This window comes from Megascapheus bottae, chromosome 18 (genome assembly GCF_031878675.1).
Source record: "Megascapheus bottae isolate mThoBot1 chromosome 18, mThoBot2.hap1, whole genome shotgun sequence".
Taxonomy (NCBI): Eukaryota; Metazoa; Chordata; class Mammalia; order Rodentia; family Geomyidae; genus Megascapheus; species Megascapheus bottae.
Window position 1 is genome coordinate 3,002,302 of NC_143526.1, and position 21,160 is coordinate 3,023,461.

At 36.2% G+C, this 21,160-nt stretch overlaps 1 long non-coding RNA gene across 3 annotated transcripts in view; it reads left to right on the top strand.

Moving 5' to 3' along the window:
- Positions 1-21,160, top strand: part of LOC150050010 (uncharacterized) — a 258,763-nt gene that overhangs the window by 185,599 nt on the left and 52,004 nt on the right. The window contains exon 2 of one of the 3 annotated variants that reach the window (XR_016538558.1): positions 19,363-19,717. The exons of the other annotated variants lie outside the window; for them this stretch is intronic. This is a non-coding gene — a long non-coding RNA (uncharacterized LOC150050010). Of the gene's footprint in view, positions 1-19,362; positions 19,718-21,160 lie in introns of those variants that run through there. 3 annotated transcript variants of the gene reach the window in all.

The window sequence follows — 21,160 nt, forward strand, 5'->3', positions numbered from 1 at the left end:
ATATGCATGTATGTATGTGTGTAGGTATACATGTACCTGAATATGTACATGTATGTAAACATATTTACATTACATATATGCATATACATGTGTGTTAATTATATGCAATTATTTAGTTATATATAATTATATTATAATAGTTATAAATTATTTATAGAAGTATATAATTATATAATGCTTATAAGTTTGTAAATATCTATATATGATTATATATTTAATATGAAATTATATATTCTAATTACATATGTATTATTTATATATAATATGTACATATATATGCAAAAACACTGATCATAATTATGTTGTCCAGGAAATCTCACAATTACAGATCTGTAAATCCTAGTCCACATATGAAGGCTTGAGTATCAAGACAGTTGGCATCTGGAGTCAGGAGAAAATGATTAACTGAGAACAAATTCACCCTTCCCCCGGCATTTTGAGCTATAAATACCCTCATTGGATTGGATAATGCCTGCCCACACTATTAAGGACAAACTTCTTTACTCCATTTAATATCATTCATTTCCTAGACACACCCATACAGAAAATGGAAATAATGATTCACCAAGTTTCTTACCCAAAGTGACACGAAATTCCTCTTTTCTCAATGTCCGGTTTTCTCCCTAAAATAAATTTTGATAATTATGGATCAAGACCCTAAGCTTAAATGGCTCTCTATAGGAAGGGAAACATAGTTTGGGAATGAAGATTTGTTCTTTGACTTCAAACACCTTGCCTAAAGTGCGCGGGGTGGGGGGGTGGGGAGGGAAGAGATTTTGTTTTCCTTGTTGTAAACAACAGTCCATTTAAAAAATACAAAGGGAAAAAAAGAACTGAGTTATGCAATATCCAGCAAAACCTTTGTAGGATTAAATATTCACCCGCCTAAGTTTAGAGTAGCTGAGATGAAATTCTAGGTCTACTTATTTTCTTAAGAAATCTACTATCCCCCATGTTATGATATTGGATAAAATCTCTGCCCAACGGCAACAAAGTAGAATCCCTTTCCATCAGACTTGAAAGATGAAGATCCAATCTCTCTGAGTGCTCTGTGACTTCCTACTTTCACCCTTCAAAATTCCAAACCTCTACTTAGCTAAATTGACACCATCCCCTCTAATGGCCTAAATTAGCTACAAGGTAGTTGTGAAATATACTTTTTAGCTGTCTAGTGTCTACTAGAAGTTACAGCAGAAGATGGAATGTGTGTCATGTGACTAAAACTATGGTACCTATTAAAGGATGATTGGTCAGCTGATCACAATAAATGGTTATGACATCCAGTGTTTAGATATTCAAAGAAGTCTTTTGGAATAGATTTCCATTACTCAATCTCAAAGAGTTCATAGTTGTCTTAGTCAGGATAGGATAAATAGATGATGCAAAACAAAGAGCTTCAGAATCTCACTATTGCAACAGGCTCACCCACAACTGCTGCCAAGTGTGATCTATGATTAGAATTGATATAAACATTGGAAACCTAGAGCATAGTGAAAGCCTTGGGCTCCTTTTGAAAAATTATGATGGTAGTGATAGTAGAGTATTACCCCAAGCATGGATACCTTCTGAGATCCTAAGGTAGATGTCTTTATCTGTCTGCTGCACAAAGCTCCAACTATATTCACCAAAATTGGATGAAAGACTGAAGGGCTTCTTAGTACCTCAGCCTAGAGATGATACAATACATCTTGTATTAGTTAATGCTAGTCATGAGATCTCTATTGACTACAAGAGAGGAGAGTAGTCAAATACCAGTGGCTTATACCTGTATTCCTAATGTACTCAGGAAGTTGAGATCTGACGTTGGAAACCATTCTGGGCAGAAAAACCCAAGTGAGTCTAATCTCCAATTCAGCAGCAAAAAGCCAGACACAGAGCTGTTAGGTAAGTAGTATAGTGCTCAGAGCCAGTACAATGGGCCTTCTCCAGACCCTGAGTTCAAGCTCAGTAGTGGCATCAACAAACAAACAATAAAACCCACCACCACCACCACCAACAACAACAACAATAACAACAAACTGGGTAGGAAGAGAATAGTGTGCTGAAGTTGGGGAGTGGGCATGGGGGGAGTAAGAGAACATTGGTAAATCAGCATTATTACTCAGTGCCTATCCCCCAACCTACCACCTCCCAAAGGAAAGAAAGATGGGCTTTTATTTTGCAGTGTAAAAATGACATTGTATGTGAACATTGGTCAATTTAGTGTGGCTTAAGAATTCAGGAGGTGCTTACATTTTGTCAATCGACTAATGAATAGAACAAACTCAAGAAAATGTTTTGTTAAGTCCGAGTGCTGCTAGACTAATTAGTAGTAACTAAATGAAAGGCTTTCAAAGTGTTAGAATAACAAACATGCTTTGGAGAAAGGAAAAAAATCTACTTAAATGAATTCATGCCTTGTTTTCACATATAAAATTTATTTCATTGAAAACATTTATTTGTAAGCCAGTTGAGTAAAAATAATCTTTTGAATTTTAAAGATGTTTGCTAATAAATATGTTCAAATATATGATGCTTTGAAAACGAAGACTATATTAAAATTATTCTAAATATTTTTTTTCTTTTACTAGGTGTTTTGACTTAACTTTACCCATGGTAGCCTCAGATATTAGTCAGATATGAAGTCCCCTTTTAAAATTTGGAATTCTTTCTTCAGAAAGCCCATTCTTGATGTCATTAATATGCCATGTATATTTTACACATAATTATTTATGAATTAAAACAAAATATCCAATTTAATAACTTAGTAAGTAGTATAAGGAGTCCAGAATTTCTGGAGATAAATAACAGTTTGTGGCAGAAAGATGGAAGTATCTACTAAATATAGTTTACAGCAGAAAGATGGAAATGTCTACTGACAGTTATAGTTCTTGGCTTCCCAATGAACTCCTAATATGATTCTATACATTTAATTTTTACATCTTTTTCTTTTTTTCAATATATTTTTTATTGTACTTAATAGAAGGATTACATTATATTCACCAGACAGAAGGTGCATTACTTCACAAACACTGATACCCTTTCTCATGTTTTGGTCCCCATTTCCCTCCCCCATCTCCACCCTTCATTTGTTTTTCCCCCTTCCCTTTCCTATTTCAAATAATCAAATAGGCATATATACAATATATCAGATAACAAGGTAAAATACTGTAACAATATGAGATAACCAAGGGACAGTGAAAGACATGAGATAACATAGTACATTAAGGACAACAATCACTCCTTATATGACTTTTGTTTCTATATCCTGGAGGACCTTTCATTTAGCCTCATCCTATATGGCTTTATGTATCTAGGTTTTGCTTTATTGTAAATCTCTGCTGGGAGAGCCCAAGGTTTTTCCTGATTATGACAAATGAGCCTATGTTCCTTTGAGTCTGGGTCCTTCGTCCCCAGTCCCCCTCTACTGGTAGGGGGATGGGAAAAAACACACCCCCACCAGGCCAACCTGCAAGAGGAAGGGGCCCAATGTCCTCCCGCACCCAGCCTTCTTATCCCGGAGCATGAACAGAGACGCCACGCAGCTTCATCAAGGCAGGAAGATCTCTCTCCTTTCCCTAAATCCCTCCTCCTTATATTGGGTGAGGGAGCCTATCAGTATACAAGATGGACAGGACAAAGAGATCCACGTATTTTATCCCTACTACAAGCCTCAGCAGAAAGTTATTAGACATGGCATTACTCGGCCCCCAACACTGGCTTACTTCACTTAATATGATTTTTTCTAAATTTTTCCATTTCCTTAAAAATGGGGGGATGTCATTCTTTCTGAAAGCAGCATAGAATTTCATTGTGTATAAATACCACATCTTGTTGATCCACTCATCAGCTGAGGGGCTTCTGGGTTGGTTCCATATCTTTGCTATGGTAAATAGTGCTGCAATGATCATGGTTGTGCTAGTGAATTTAGTATGTCCTTGTTTTTGGATGATTGGGTAAATGCCAAGTAGTGGAATTGCTGGGTCACAGGAGAGGTCTATGTTTAGTCTTTTGAGGATCTGCCATACTGCTTTCCATAGTGGTTGAATGAGTTTTCACTCCCACCAACAGTGTAGTAGTGATCCCTCCTGGCCACATCTGTTGTTATTAGTTTTCTTGATCCTGGCCATTCTAACTGGAGTGAGGTGGAGTTGTTTTGATGTGCATTTCTTTTATGGCTAGAGATGTCGAGCATTTCTTCATGTGTCTATAGGCCATTCTTATTTCTTCTTCAGAGAAGACTCTCTTTAAGTCTTTGGCCCATCTTTTAATGGGTTGGTTGTTTCTTTGAAAATTAGTTTTGGAGTGATTCAATTTTTTGAGCTGTTGTGATATATTAGATATGAGGTCTTTGTCTGTTGTATGGTTAGTGAAGATCTTCTCCCACTCTGTAGGCTTTCTAGTTAATTTGCTAGCTATGTCCTTTGCCATACAGAAGCTCTGTAGTTTAATGTGGTCCCACTTATCCAGACTTTCTCTGATTTGTTGTGTTTCTGGGTTCTTACTAAGAAAGTTTTGAGCTGTAATTTTCACATATTTTTAAAAATTTAAGCTTAATTTTGTTTTACTGTAAAGGTGGTATACAAAGGGTACAGTTGCGTAAGTAAGGATATGAATACATTTCTTGTTGAATGTTGTTGCCTGCTCCCTCATTTTTCTCCCACTTTCCCTGCCCACAAGTTATAAAGTTCATTTCCAACATGGTATCATGGGAGTATCACTGTTGGATTGGTTCACAAATTGTTCTTTGTCTCACCATTTTTTAATTCCCCTTCACTTCCGCATATCAGATAAGTGTATTTACAAGATGCAGGGTGCCAAAATCCAAAAGAGTGACAACAGGGGATAAACCAAAAGTAAAAAAAATATAATTTCATGCGGTACATTAAATCAAAACAAAACATAAACAACAGAAAAAGCCCTCTTGTTTCCATATCTCGGTGTTCATTTTGATTAGCATCATTTTGTATGGTCATATGTACATATGTGCTGGTCTTACTGAGTTTGGTAATGATCTTTTGCTTTCAATTCATTGAAAAGTTTTAGGAATATTGGAATGATATATCCTTTGAAGTCCTTAAAGAATTTGGCTATAAATCTGTCTGGTTGTGGTAGTTTTGGAAAGGGAGTTCTTTAATTGCTTTTTCTGTTTTATTTATTTTTATGGGTCTATTTAGCTGGTTTAGATCTTCTAGGTGTGGTTTGGGTATATAAATGTTTGCTAGAACTCTTACATTTCTGCTAGATTCTCAAATTTGTTTGTACAAAGGTTTGAAAATTATTTCTTTAAAATGTTCTAGATCTTGGTTGTTTCTCCCATTATGTTCCAGTTCTCATGTCTGATTTTACTTGTGTGTCACATAGTTTTTTCTCAGATTTGCTAAGGGACTGTCAATTTTGTTATTTTTCAAAGAACCAAGCTTTTTTTTTTTTTTGATGATCCTTGCTATGATTTTCTTTGGACTCTGCTGTTTGGGTGGAGATGTATTGTTCTAATTTTTCTTTTCTGTGGAAGGTTTTTATTAGCCGGATACACTATTCTTGGTTGATTTGTTGGTTAACTGGTTTGTCTTTAGGCATGGCATACTTCATTCTGAGCTCTTCTTGCTTTTTTGCTTTGCTGAGAAATCTGTAGTTAGTCTGATTGGTTTTCCTTCGTAGGCTTTTGATCTTGTCTCCCTTACAGCTTTAAGGATCTTTTCCTTAGTTTCTATTGATCCTGTATGGATTACAATGTGATGGTGGAATGCCCTGTGATTCTCTCGTCTGTTTGAGTTTCTAAAGACTTCTTGTATCTGCCTGGGCCTATCCTTTTGAATGTATGGGAAGTTCTCTGCTACAAAATATTTCCTATTCTATTAGCTTCATTTTCTAGACCATCTTCATTAGGCCATCTGGGTGTGACATGTTTCCCTTGTTTCTTGGATTTGTTTTGAATATCTATTTGTTCTTTCTGTATCATAACTAGTAATGTTCAATTTCAGAGATTGTGTCTCCTGCCAAGATTACTGTCTACTGTCAAGACTTTCTACATTGTATTATTTTTCCTGTCTCTAACTGGTCATTTTTTGATAGCTTCATTTTTTTTGTTATAGCTTTGTTTTAGATTGTATATGGGCCTCTTCCTTGATTTGGTTTTCATTGTTTGCTCTCAAATCCCTTGGCTGAGGACTCTTGTTCCTTCTGTTGGAATTCATCCAGCTTTCTGTTTATGAATTCCATGAATTCCTCTATTAGGAATTGATTAACCTCATCATCTTCAAGCATGGTCATATGCAGCTTTCAGGCTTTTCAGTTTTTGTAGAGCCTTTTAAGAACTATACTCTTGGTTTTTTCATTGATTGCTTAGTTGTCTGTATGTTTTGATTGGTAGTTAAAGTTCCTTGACTTAGCATTTTTCTTGTATATCTATAGCTTCTTCTACCCATTTGGAAATGAACAAAAGTCCTTTCCACAGCACAAGTTTAAGACAAGAACCAACCTAGAGTCCTGTAGTTGCACAGATTTTATAGGTTCAAAACCATAGATAGATATTTTTAATGTATCTCTCCTTTTAGTACATGAAAGCACATCCAATACACAACAGTTTTAAGACAGACACCAATCTGAAGCCCTATAATTGCACTGATTTTAGGGGTTCAAACTCATAGGTAGGTATTCCCCCACTTATCTCCCATTTTCTTCGTTAGGGGAGAGGTATTGTGATTTAGGAGTGGGATTTTATATAATTGTAATCAGTGAACAAATCCATCATGAGCTTTAAATCAAGCTGAACCAAGAGGATAACATGATGAGCCACTTTGATAGAATCAAAATGGTTACAGAAGCACTGTATCTCAAAGACAAGGGACCAACAGACTGAAGAAAATAAAGAAGGGGCGAAGGACCAGAAATAAAGGAAAATACGTTGTTGTGAAATTAGAAGTCATATAAAAAAGTGGAATGAGGATAAAATAAAAGTAGGGGAATATAGAGAAGCAAAAGAACAGAGGAGCAAAAACTAAGAGCTAAATTCAGAGAAAGAAAAAAGAATAGAAATGTGAATTAAAAAGTTACAAAAATTATATATCTATAAAGGAATAATAGTAAAATAAAATTTACTAGGACTGAGCAATGCAAAATCGAGTAACAGTCTGAGTAAAAGCATGCACACATATTAGAAAGATGCCTAGTAATCATTGTTGGCTGCATATCTAGGAATAAATTGAATAACAAGAAATGAATAATGGGGGAAAAAGGAAGAAAAAGATAAAAATACAAAAAATTAAATTAGAAAAAAATATTCAATTTATTTGAGGGATCGTGTGTCTCCCCTATGTCACTAATCAGTTTCTTGATGGAGATTTTGATTTCCTTGAGGTGGTCAGTTTTATTTGTGTCTTAGTTGTTTTCTCAAATCATTTGGTTTGAATTAGCAGAAAAATGACCTTATAAGCTTGGAGTTGTGTCCCTTCTCCCGTACTAATTTATTAGTGGGAGAGCAATATGCTTTGTGTGTAATTCAGGAAGGAGGTGGCTGGTTTTTGTAGCTTGGAGTCTCTGCAGGTGAGCTTGAGTGTGGGTTAGATTGTGGCATGCCTGGAATAAGTGGCTTTTCCCCTCTAGAGGGGCTAGCCTGGAGTGGCTTCTGGCTTTTACAGCCTATCTAGTCTTTTATTTATTTACTTTTTCCAGTGAGATTTTTACAGACTTTGGCTTTTTAATTAGTGTAGTTGGCTAAGCTGCAGGTTTAGATACTGTATGAATGGGATGTTGTTCTTCACTGCAGAGAGGTAGGGCTGCCTCTTGATGTGCCTACCAATAAGGTTGTTCCTCCTTGGAGGAGCTTCCGCATATTGGGAAATACAACCTTTCTCTGGACAGAACTAACTCTCATATTCTTTTTCCCTGTTGAAAAATGGTGCTCTAGTCACCGGGGCCCAGGTTATCTGCTAGCTGTTCTGGAAGGCTCTATGCCAGAATCAAAGATGGCATTTTTCTCAGGTGTCGGGCAGGGGAGGAAGAAAGGGAGGGTTTCCTTTGTAATAAGGCAAGAATATACAGAAGCCAAGTTTTGCTAGTTCCATTCTCGGAGTCTTTATTAAAAAGTTCATGGTGGACTCTCGTCTCAAAATCCAGCAGCCAGAAAACACACTCAATACAGTCAGGAAATAGGCCAGAGATGACAGAAACAACAAATACAATACCACCAGGCCAATTCACCTCTGCTGGAGAGCTGAATTGGGGCGCCATGGTGATTGGAGAACAGCCACGAGACAGGACTCAGGACCAAACATGGAGATACCTGAAAATGGGGCAGGCCTAAATAGGGTAAGGCAGGGGGCAGAGTCCCAGGAAGCTCTCTGCCCCAGGTACTGGACTGACAAATGCCCATCCTTGTCTCCAGGTATGCAGAGGGTGGGGACACTTCACCTTCCCCAGAGCTTCATTCTCCAGGTGCAGAACTTTCCCAAGGCTATGTGTATCTGTAATTCCTCTGAAACAAATCCCCTGTCTGCATTTAATGAATAGCATCTAACCTCTACACTTTTCCAGGACTAGGTGAATTCTCATCCCCTAGCAAGAGGTGCCAAGATGGATGCAAAGATACTTAGGTTTTACTCAGGCTCAGCCACCCCGCTTCACCTTCTGTGAAGAGTAAGGATGTCTTTTTGAGGTTACTCAAGCTTTCCCTTGGTTTTTTGGATTGTCCACATTTGTGTCTGTCTGTGGGCAATAGAATGTGGACATCTGCGCCTAGTTCATCCAGTTTACACTGGAGGTGAGTGAAAAGCTGTCTGTACTCTAAGTGTGTTGCCTCTGTCCCGGTTCTGTTGGGTGGTCACTGTGGCCCAATGCTGCAGGTATGTGCTCAATTCCATCTTCTTCAATAGACTGCCTGGATTTATCCTCTCTGGCCAAAATCTCTGTACTGTTACAGCTCACTTAATTTAATTCTCATGCTTTGAAATTTTCAATGGGACACTAAAGCTGGGTTCCTGGAGAGAGATCAGTTATATCCTAGCTACACCTCTGCCATCTTCCTCTGCCACGCCTAATTTTAAATCTTTGGTTTTCTATTCTAAATTTTCTTTTGTTAATTTTTTTCTGTGTCTTACACTCTTGTATTCAAATGCTTTTTGAGTATTTTTATTTTTGATGCTGTACCTTGTAATGTTCTCCATTGTGAAGAAACTTGGACTTCAGAGCAAATTATCAGACTCCCAAACCAAAAGCATTTATCAATAATGTAATGTACTTTGTTATCTTCCCTTACTTATAAAATAGAGGTGCTGGTTATAAGGATCACAGTGATGAGCATGGTATTAGGTTGCTTTTATTGTATTTTCCAACTCAGTGTAGGACAGGGATTTTTATTTAGGAATATTATCATAGACCAAACCATTCGTCTATTTTCTTTCTTTTTCTTTAAATTGTAAATACTACTTTATTACAACAGAGTCCTAATTTCCTATTGCAACAGGAGATTTGATTGGTTGTGACAGAGGCTATGTGTTCAGAAAAGCCTTGCTTTCCATTGTTATATGGTTCCAATGAGCCTGCCATTGAGGAAATCTGATAATGTTCAAGGATCTATAAAATATTATATGATAAATGTTTGATTCATTTTCCTGATAATCTCAACCAAACTCCATGAATATATGTGCTGCCTTTCAAAAAGCCTAAGATTTTCACTTTGAATCACTTAAACACACTCACTTTTTTTTTTTTTTTTTTTTGGTGGTCATGGGGCTTGAACTCTGGGCCTGGGCACTGTCCCTGAGCTCTTCACCTCAAGGCTACCATTCTACCACTGGAGCCACAGCGCCACTTCCAGTTTCCTAGTGGTTAATTAGAGATAAGAGTCCCACCAACTTTAGTGCCTGGAGTGGCTTTGAACCACAATCCTCAGATCTCAAGCTCCTGAGTAGCTAGGATTACCGGCGTGAGCCACCACACCTGGCTAACACATTTACTTTTACCTTGATTTTTTTTTGTACATAATTTGCTTTGGGCAGACATGTTTTCACAAAATTATAGACAGAAAAAACTCAGTAGATAACATAATGCTAAAACTATCCTGACAATAATTTATGACTGATAATTTATGACTGCGTCAATTTAGATATAGGATATGCTTTCAGAATTTAATTATATTCTTTTTCTTTTTGTATTGGTACTCTGGCTTGAAATATGGGCCTTGCCTCTGTCCCTTGACTTCTTTCTGCTCAAGGCTATAGTTCTGTTACTTGAGCCATGGCTCTATTTCCAGCTTTTTTTGGTGGTTAATTAGAGATAAGAATCTCCCAGCCTGGTGAAGTAAGCCAGACTCAAAGGAACATAGGCTCAATGGTTTCCCTCATTTGCCATAATCAGTAGAAACCTTGGACTCTTCTAGCAGAGATTTGCATTAGAGCAAAACCTAGATACATGAGGCCATACAGTATGATGCTAAATGAAAGGACCTCCAGGATATAGAAACAAAAGCCATATAATGAGTGATTGTTGTCCTTAATGTACTATGTTATCTCTCATCTCTTTTGATGTCCCTTGGTTATCTTATATTTTTACAGTATTTCACTTTGTTATCTGATATATTGAATATATGTGTATTTGGTTATTTGAAATTGGATAGGAAAGGGGGGAAAACAAGATGAGGGTGGGGTGGGGGGAGAGAAATGGGGACCAAGACATGAGAAAGGGTATCAATGTATGTGAAATTATGCACCTTCCATCTGGTGAATGTAATATAACCCTTCTATTAATTACAATAAAAATTATATGAAAAAAAAGAATCTCACAGCCTGTACTCAGAGTGGCTTAAAACCACAATCCTCAGACTTCAGCTTCCTGAGTAATTAGTGTTATAGGTATAAGCCACCTACACAAGACCTCTATGTCATTGTGATTTGTATATCCTTTATATTCATGGATGTTGAACACTTCATAATGTATTTTTTGGTCATTCATACCTCGTTAAACATTGTCAGTTCAATTCATTTGCCGTTTCCTACTTAGGTTTTCGATTTTTCAGGTATTTAGTTTGAGCTCCCTTTTATCTAGTCATGAATCTCTTTTCAGATGTGAAGCTGGCAAAGATGTTTCTTTCATTCTGTACGCTATCTTTTTTTTAATTCAGTCTCATTTCTCAGTCCTTGCTTTTATTCACTAAGCCATTTCAGTTTTATTCAGAAACTTTATGTCTATTTCAATGTGTTCTGTTTTTTTCCTCATTCATTTTTCTAGTGGTTTCAGGGGTTCTGGTGCATCCACTTTGAATTGGTATTAGCACAAGACAAGGAATTAGGTTCTAGTTTCAATCTTTTTCATGTGGATAACTAGGTTTCCCAGCAGCTTTTGTTGAAGAGGCTTTCTCCAATATATGTTTTAGATTTCCTTGTAATAAGTTAATAAATGAATAATAAATAAAAATGGATATACCTGTAAAAATCCATATATGGTCTTCTGTAGGTCTTCAGGTCCATTTTGTCCCAGTACCAGGATTCTTTTTTTACTTTGGCTCTCTATGTAATTTCAAATTCAGTGTTGTGATATCTTTATCATTACATTTTATTTTTCTCAAGGCTTTTGGCTAATGCTTTGTATTTCCATATGAGTTGTAAAATGATTCTTCTAACTTTCTGAATAATAAATAGGACTTTCATGAAAATTACAGGAATTTGATTATTGTTTTTGGTATGTGGCTATGTTTTTGATATTGGATATTGATTTTTGTCAACCCATTAGCATAGAAGGAATTTTTGTCTTCTTGTTACTTTTTCTTTTTTTTTAAATTTTTTATTGTAATTAGTAAAAGGGTTACATGATATTTGCCAGATAGAAGGTGCATTAATTCACATACATTGATACCCTTTCACATGTCTTGGTACCCATTACCCTCCCCCGCATTCTTGTTACTTTTTCATAGTTGTGTTGTTTCCACTGCAGAGGACTTTTACATCATGGGTTAAGTTTATTCTTAGGTATATTTGAGGCTGTTATGAACAGAATTGTTCCCTTTTTTGGTTTCTTATCTTCCTGATTGTTGGTATGTATAAAAGCTACTGATTTGCTTTTTTGTATATTTTTGCATCTAGGTACTGATTTATTTTTTGTGTGTATTTTTTGCATCTCAAGGATTGTTCAACATGTTTGTCAGATGTTGATGCTTTGGGGTGGAATCTTTAGGGTTCTGTAAGTACAGAATCCCATCATCAGAAAGTAGAGTTAGGGGCCGGGATTTTGGCTTGCCTAGCATGCACAAATACCTGGGTTCGATTCCTCGGTACCACATACATAGAAAATAGCTGGAATTGGTGCTGAGGCTCACGTGGTAGAGCTCTAGTCTTGAGAAAATCCAAGTACATTACTCAGGCCCTGAGCTCAAGCCCAAGGCTAGCAAAAAAAAAAAAAGAAAGAAAGAAAGTAGAGTTAATTTGACTTCCTCTTACCCTATTTGGGTACCTTTGATATCTCCTTCTTTCCTTATTGCTGTGGATAGGAATTCCAATATTTTGTTATATAGGTCTGGAGAAAATTAAACACGCTTTTCTCATTCCTATATACAGGGGAAATTATTTCAGTTTTCCCTCAATTAGTATTACGTTAGTTATTGGACTGTCCTGTGTATCTGTGTATCCCTTATTATGTTGAGATATATTGCTTCATTCATAGTGCCTTCAGAACTTTTACCATATAGTGACATAAAAGACATAAAATTTTAACTTAATAATATTCTCTGCATCAATTAAGATGATCCTTGTTTGTAATTCTACTTGTATGCTTTGTTACATTTATTCATTCATGTATGCTAAACTGTGAATGATTTTTTTGGTGTGGTTGAATTAGATTTGCAAATGTTTTATTGAAATAGTGTGTCTATATTCATTAAGAAAATTGTCTTTAATTCTCTTTTCCTGAATTTTAAAATTCAGTTTAATAATATTCCTTCCTTTTTTATTTCTTAGAAATATTTGAGGAGTATTGTTATATAATTTGGCAGTGAGTTCATTTGGCTCTTGGCTTTTCTTTTTTTGGGGACTATTACTATTTTAATCTCATTGATAGTGGTATATCAATTGATATTTTATCTTATATTTTGTAAGTAGTATATTTTATGCTGCATATGTTAATATACATGTAATATTTGTAAATATATAATTTAAGTGATTTTATCATCTTGGTGCAATTTTAGTAGGTTAAGTACATCTAGAATAAGTCCAGTTTTCAAAAAAATGTTTCTACATTCATCAGTACATTTGAATATAGATTTTTGTCAACATATTTACTTCTGATCTGGATTTTGTTGGCATGTGTTCTGATATTCACATGATGATGATGATGATGATGATGATGATGATCACTATTTTGTCAGTCATGGGGCTTGAACTCCAGACCTGTGCACTGTGCCTGAGCACCTCAGCTCAAAGCCATAGCACCAGTCCCAGTTTTCTGGTGGTTAATTGAAGAGAACAGTCTCATTGATTCTCATGCCTTAGTTGGCTTTGAACAGCAATCCTTAGATATCAGACTCCATAGTAGCTAGAATTATGGGCATTAGCCAAGGGTGCTGGCTTGATATTCACATTATTATCAGTAACTTTATTTATTTGGGTCTTTTTCTCATTATCTATCTTATTCTTTCATTGAAGTTTATCAATTTCATTTATCTTTTCTAAGAGCTGTTTGTCTCACAAACTCTTTATATAGTTCTCTTGGTATCTATTTAGTTGATTTCAACCTTAAGTTTTATTTCCACTTATGTACTAATTTTGAGTTTGGCTAGTTCTAAGAGCAGGAATTGCCTTATGATGCTATGTATTTTCATTATGGCCTTGAATGGTGAGCATTTATTCACATATCTATTAGCCATTTGTGTTTCTTACTGTAAAACTGCTTATTCAATTTAAATTTAGTTTTCATGTCTTATATTGAGTTATTGGACCCAACTGTGGTTGATTTTTATACTGAGTGCAAGATTTAGTTCCAGTTCTAGTCTCTTCTGGGTGAATACCTAGTTTCCTTAAGTACCATTTATTGAAAAGACTGCCTTATCTCCAGAGTGTGTTCTTGGATCATTGGCTAGCACATTAGTTGGCTACAGGTATGTGATCTTACCCCTGAAGCTTCTGCCCTATTTCATTGGTCTTCTGGTCATTTGAATGCTAGTATCAAGCTGTTTTTATTACTATGACTATAAGGTATGATTTTATGATGCTTCCTATGATGAATGTTTTCTTTTTAATTACAATTGCCTTTGCTAGTTATGTCCCCAAATATTAAGACAATTTTAATTAACATATTTTATTGTAATTAATAGAAAAATTACATTAAATTCTCCGTACAGAAGGTGCATTACTTAACGATCATTGCTACCCCTTCTCATGTTTTTGTCTCCATTTCCCTCCTTCCACCCTTTCCCCTCATCTTGTTTTCCCCCCTTCCCTATTCTATTTCAAATAAACAAATAAACATATATACAATATATCAGATAATAAGCTAAGATACTGAACAATATAAGATAACCAAGGGAAAACAAAAGAGATGAGAAATAACATAGTATGTTAAGAACAACAATCACACATTATATGGCTTTTTTGTTTCCATATCCTGGAGGTCCTTTCATTTAGCGTCGTCCTATATGGCCTTATGCATCTAGGTTGTGCCCTATTAGATTTTTCCCTATTGTGAATCTCTGCTAGAAGAGTCCAAGGTTTATATTAATTATGACAAATGAGGGAAACCATTGAGCCTATGTTCCTTTGATTCTGGATTACTTCACTTGATAAAATTTCTTCCAAGTCTTTCCATTTCCTTACAAATGGGGCGATGTCTTTCTGATGGCAGCATAGAAATCCATTGTGTATAAGTATCACATCTTGTTGATCCACTTATCAACTGAGGGGCATCTGGGTTGGTTCCATATCTTTGCTATGGTAAATAGTGCTGCAATGAACATCATTGTGCTAGTGGATTTAGCATGTCCTTGTTTCTGGACAATTGGGTAAATGCCAAGTAGCAGTATTGCTGGATAGGGGAGCTCTATGTTTAGTCTTTTGAGGAACCACCATGCTGCTTTTCATTGTGGTTGAAGGAGTTTACACTCCCACCAACAACTCCTGGCTACATCCCCTCCAGCATCTGTTGTTATTAGAATTCTTGATAATGGCCATTCTAACTGGAGTGAGGTGGAATCTTAGAGTTGTTTTGATGTGCATTTCTTTTATGGCTGGAGATGTCGAGCATTTCTTCATGTGTCTATAGGCCATTCTTATTTCTTCTTCAGAGAAGAGTCTCTTTAAGTCGTTGGTCCATCTTTTAATGGGATGGTTGTTTCTCTGGAGATTAGTTTGGGAGTGATTCAATTTTTTTGAGCTGTTGTGATATATTAGATATGAGGTCTTTGTCTGTTGTATGGTAAGTGGAGATCTTCTCCTACTCTGTAGGCTTTCTAGTTACCTTGCTAGCTATGTTCTTTGCCGTACAGGAGCTCTGCAGTTTGATGCAGTCCCACTTATCCAAACTTTCTTTGATTTGTTGTGTTTCTGGGTCTTTATTAAGAATGTTTCAGACTCAAAGGAACTTAGGCTCAGTGGTTTCCCTCATTTGTCATAATCAGTAGAAACCTTGGGCTCTACTTGCAGAGATCTGCAATAGAGCAAAACCTTGATACATAAGGCCATATAGTATGAAGCTAATTGAAAGGACCTCCAGGATATTGAAACAAAAGCCATATAACGAATGATTGTTGTCCTTAATGTGCTATGTTATCTCATCTCCTTTGCTGTTCCTTGGGTATCTCATATTGTCACAGTATTTCACTTTGTTATCTGATATATTGAATTTATTTATATTTAGTTATTTGTTATTTGATAGAGTAGGGGGTAAAACCAAGATGGGGGGCTGTGGGGGGAGGGTAAAGGGTACCAAGACATGTGAAAGGGTATCAATGTATGTGAATTAATGCACCTTCTGTTTGGCAAATATAACCCTTTTAATAATTACAATAAAATATAATAAACAAAATTTAAAAAAAAGAATGTTTCAACCTGTGCCAAGGAGGCCTAGTGTATCTCCTATTCCTTCTTGTAAAGTTTTCAGTGTATCTGCTTTTACCTCGAGGTCTTTGATCCATTTGGAGTTAATCCTGGTTCAGGGTGATATAGAAGGGTCCAACTTTAGTTTTCTGCAGATGCTTAACCAGTTCTGCTATCAGAACTTGTTGAAAAGGCTGTCTTTCTGCCACTCTTTTTTTTTTTTGCTCTCTTATCAAAGATTAGGTGGCCATAGGTCTGTGGGTTGATTTCTGGGTCTTCAATTCTATTCCATTGGCCCTCCAGCCTGTTCTTGTGCCAGTACCAAGCTGTTTTGGTTACTGTGCTCTGTAATAGAGTCTAATGTTTGGTATTAAAACTTCTCCTGTGCTGTTCTTTATGCTAAGAATTGTTTTTGCTATACAGGGTCTTTTATTATTCCATATGAAATTTGGGATTGCTTCTTCTATTTCTTTAAAGAATGACATTGGGATATTGATGGGTATTGCATTGAATTCATAGACAGCCCTTGGCAAGATTGCCGTTTTCACAATGTTAATTCATCTAATCCAGGAGCATGGGAGGTTTTGACATTTCCTTAGTGCTGCTTTAATTTCCTTTTTTAGGAATTTAAAGTTTTCATAAAAAAGGTCCTTTACATTCTTAGTTAATACCTAGGTACTTTATTTTCTTTGAGGCACATTCAGCTTTTTAATACATGCCATCCTCCATTTTTTAAAATCTCAGTATAGCAACACAAAAATTATGAGTTCTTTATCAGGGATATCTTCTTCTTCCCTGTTTGTTGTTATCTACACTGGGGATATTGAGTTTGGAAGTGTCTTTGATGACTGTTTTTCCACAATTTTGGGGTTTCTATGTTGAGATGTGAGTGTAGACATTGGATGAGGTGATTTATTCAGTGTCATCTTCCAGTGGAAATGCTCTCACTATTCAGGCAGGACTCAATAGGGTTGGTGTGTTGCAAGTAGCTTTTCACCCCTCAACTGGGATCTAACTCAGTAGCTCAACATTTTCCTATATGATCAGTGCAACAAATAGGACTCAGTAACACACAGACAGATAACTATATGGAGATACTTGTATATTCTTATGTGTAGGTTGGTGTTTTATATGGGCTGTGAGTGGGCTACTCACTTCAGTGCTGCTTCCAATCTAGAAACTTCCCTTTTTGTGGATAGAAGCCATTTCTAGTATGCAGATTTTTTTACTTTATTGGGCCACCCATATTCCCACTTATTGCACAGCCTCTTTTCCTGTTGTGGCTCTTAAAGCAACACTTGTGCAATCCTCAAGAAGTTTCCCTGAAATGTGTATGATAAGAGGGGGTGTAAACAGAGCATCCTAATTAGGTCCAATGACAGAGAACTGAGTGACTCAGATGCTCTAACTGCTGACCTAAATTGTTTAAAAGTTTCCCTGTAGGTCACTATTCTTTAGAAAAGGAGACACTGGGAGGATATCATATAAGTCCTTGGTTCTATGCTCAGAGCTCTCAGTTTGGCCTGGCTACAGTCCAACCCACTCAGCAGATATCTCTTTCAGGCTGAATTCACTACCAGAAAACACGAGATATGGGATTGACTCATTTTAGCCTTTTTTTTTCATACGTCCTGAACTCAGGACCTTGCCATGCCAGTGCTCTTCCACTGAGCTAAAACCCCAACTCTGGGCCTGACCCTTACAAGGGAGCTTAGGACCCAAAACTACAAGAATTAAAACTAAAACTCTTGGAACTGATTTAATTTCTCAGTTCACTGCTAGCTTGTAATTCTCCCCACCTCAGATACTGCTACTTTGTCTCTGAAGTGGATTTTAGGCAATGAAAATACTATCACTTGCTAAGATACAACTGCTGAGCTTTTCCTTAATTTTTGAGCCCCTGCTGGAATCTCTCAGCTATATCTCTCCCTCACCATCATTTCCCACCTACTGAACACTGATAGGTATCTCAGAGCTACAATCATTCCATTGTTTGTTTGTTTGTATGGTTGGCTCAGTCTAAACAAGACCTGTCTGGTGGTAAACTCACACATCCTGTAGGTAGCATTTGTAATCTGGGCATTTGGTCATGTCCTGTAACTTGAGCCCTTTTCTTTGTTTATGAAATGAACCTCAGGCAATGAAACTGCCACCACGTAGAAGGGGCCATCTCCTGGACTTCTCCTACCTTATTAATTTACTAATACAAAGCCTTTCAAGTGGACATCTTCCTCTCAGGATGGTTGTGTGTCATAAGACATCCTAAGCTACTATTGCTCCTTGTTTTCAAGATCCTGGACACTTCAGTATTGTGCAGGAGGTTCTCTCCCAGTATGGTACTTTGCTTCAGCTTTCTGAGATTATCTTGTCTGATCCTGGGGAAGTCAGTGTCCCACAAAATTCCTAAACTGAGGATTAGATCTTGCAACAATTGTGGATATGTTACTCTATTACAAAAATTCTACCTGTCTTACCTGTGGTGGAAGCTTTGATTTATTCTCCTTGTGGGAGGAGTTGGGACAGGAGCTCCAAACTCTTCCAATTTGCTCCGTTTCCTTTCTGTTTTGTGTGATTTCAGTTGCCCCCACCCCTCTTTCATGATTTTCCATGCTCTTTCTTCTTTTGCTTCCAAATATAATCTCCCTTTTGAATCCTGACACTTCTCATTCACAATTTGACAAAGGAAGCTTCTACTTTAGCATCTTGTCACTAATCCAATTCGTTTTATCTATCATCTCTGGTTAAAACCATATATAAATCTATGAATAAAGAGGAAAAATGGCTTACTGTATTTACTCTCTGACTTAGCATAATTATTTTACAGAAAAAGTTGTTGAACCTCTCACGAAGATGATGACCAATATTTGTTCTAATTTGAGAAAAATAGGAATATTTCTCAGAAAAAATATAGAACTGTCTTTAAATGAAATTTTGACTGTATATTATTAGAGAAAATACCTAGGACCAGTTTAACTTAGATTTTAGCTGCTGAAAGAAAGGATGATTTTTATCTTTTCATTCTTAAAGTGCTATACTATAGGGTGGCTGCTGGCAGAGGTCATTATGCAAATGCAGATTTATCTCTTCCAGTTGCCATGCATGAGGCATTTGCACAAATATTCTTTATTTTAAGACCAGAGCATGATGTATATGTTTAAGCTACTTCATGGACTTTTTCAGATGCCTGGGCATTTTTCACTGTTTACTAGGAAATGTGAAATAGAGAACTGAGCAATTTTCTCATCAGTTTTATCAATGTGAACTGGAAACTTAAATACCTTTAGTTGTTTGTTTGTTTTTTAAGAAAAATAAAGTCCTTTTTACTGAACTACCTGATTAATTACTCTAATTTTTCAATCTCTCTTAGGACTCAACTTAATCAAGCTTCCCCAGTGTTGGATACAATTGAAATCTGTTTCCAAAGTGTAACCTTGGCCAAAATAGGAATCCTATTTGCTTATCCAAGTACTTGATTTGTTCTTTTAATCTGGAGTTTACACTGACCAATTCATCTTTGAATCAATTAATTACCATTACAGAAATACAAATATAAGGAAGAGAGATTTGAACGATAGAACTGACCACAATCAAACACTGAAGAAATGGTTTTCTATTGGCAAAAAAGGAAGACATGAAAGAAGGGCTTTTGAGGAAACAAGCAACCATAGATTGATGCTCTGAGATTATGTGGAAAGTGAGAGGAAATAAAAATAGACAATGCTTTCCAGGGAATCTCCGAAGAGAGATAGGTAATTATTGGCCTCACTAAGATTAATAAGAGGGAGGGATGAGTATGGGAGAATTAATGTGTAATAAAATTACCCAGCCATTCTGAGAAAGTAAAACTGGACACAAGTTCCAACAGAATCTCTAGGTCAAGTGGGGAATTTTTCATAAGGTTACACTGTGTCTTGCAGGTATGAAAGAAGCTCTCACATGCAGGTATTGATGAGCATGCTAATCACTAGAAAAATGATTGTTGATATATGGTAGATGAAGTCTGAAGTGACATCAAAGATACATAGCCTCCTTGACCTCAACAAATAACTACCTCTATAGTTATGGGCTTGATGTTCCTCTGTGATAACAAAGGAATACATCTGTATGTTGTCAAGATCTCATAGTTCCTATGGCTGTCATGTTTACTTAGTGTAGAGGAAAACACTAATTTTTGATCAAAATATCAAAAATTGCTTAACACATCTTCAGAGCCAGAATTTAAACAACCAGGCCTTTCTGTTTAAAAGCTCAATCTCTTTTAGATAACAAGATCATTTCCTTTCATAAAGCTATTTCTACTCAAAGGATTGGCTGTATCACCAGCCTAACACTCCTTTTACACCTATCTTATCTATGAGAGTGTCAAACAGCTTCTGGCTTGCATAACCTTCTTTTTCTTTTCTTGTACATTGGTACAATTGGTTTGTATATTTTGAAGAGTGGCTTTTGAATTTAATGGTGAAGTATTTTTACAGGTTTTTGTTTTCTGCTTTCTTCCAAGATGACTCATGTGTTCTAGAAAAGAGCCCTTGGGGTTGTGAAGAAGGAATTTTGTGGGAAGAATAATGCTTTAAAATACTGTGAGCTGCAAAAGTGGTTATTGAATTTGATAACTCAGACTTTATTTGTGATTTTTTACACTGATGAGGAAGGAATCAATGTCTTAGCACCAATATGGAAAAAAAACATTCTGAGGGATTTTCTTGGATGACTAACTGGTTAGTTGGTTTTATATATGAAGTAAAATAATTTTAAAGAAAGATAATAACATGTTTCTGGATTCTGAGGGAAGAATTGGAGATGGAGAAGTTACAGAAACCATAAACTAGGAGGCAGAAATAAATTACTGCAAAATACTCAAAATTACTGAAATGTTTTCTAAACCTAAGCTTTCCTCTGAGTCACATTTTTTTAATCATAAGTGAGTTCTCAAAATTTAGATGCATGAATGCCTGAGAAAGTTAACTGTGTCTTGAAATAAATTATCAGCATGGCAACTTGGGGAAACTAGAGGTAATTTAAATTAAGAGGTTTTACTTAAACACATAATTTGTGTAAGTTTGGCATATCCTGAAGTCTTTTAGCAAAAAATCAGTGCATCTTATCAGTTCTGCTACTGTCAGTGAAATTTTGGGGTTTTATGTGTTTGCTTAAATGTGTATGTA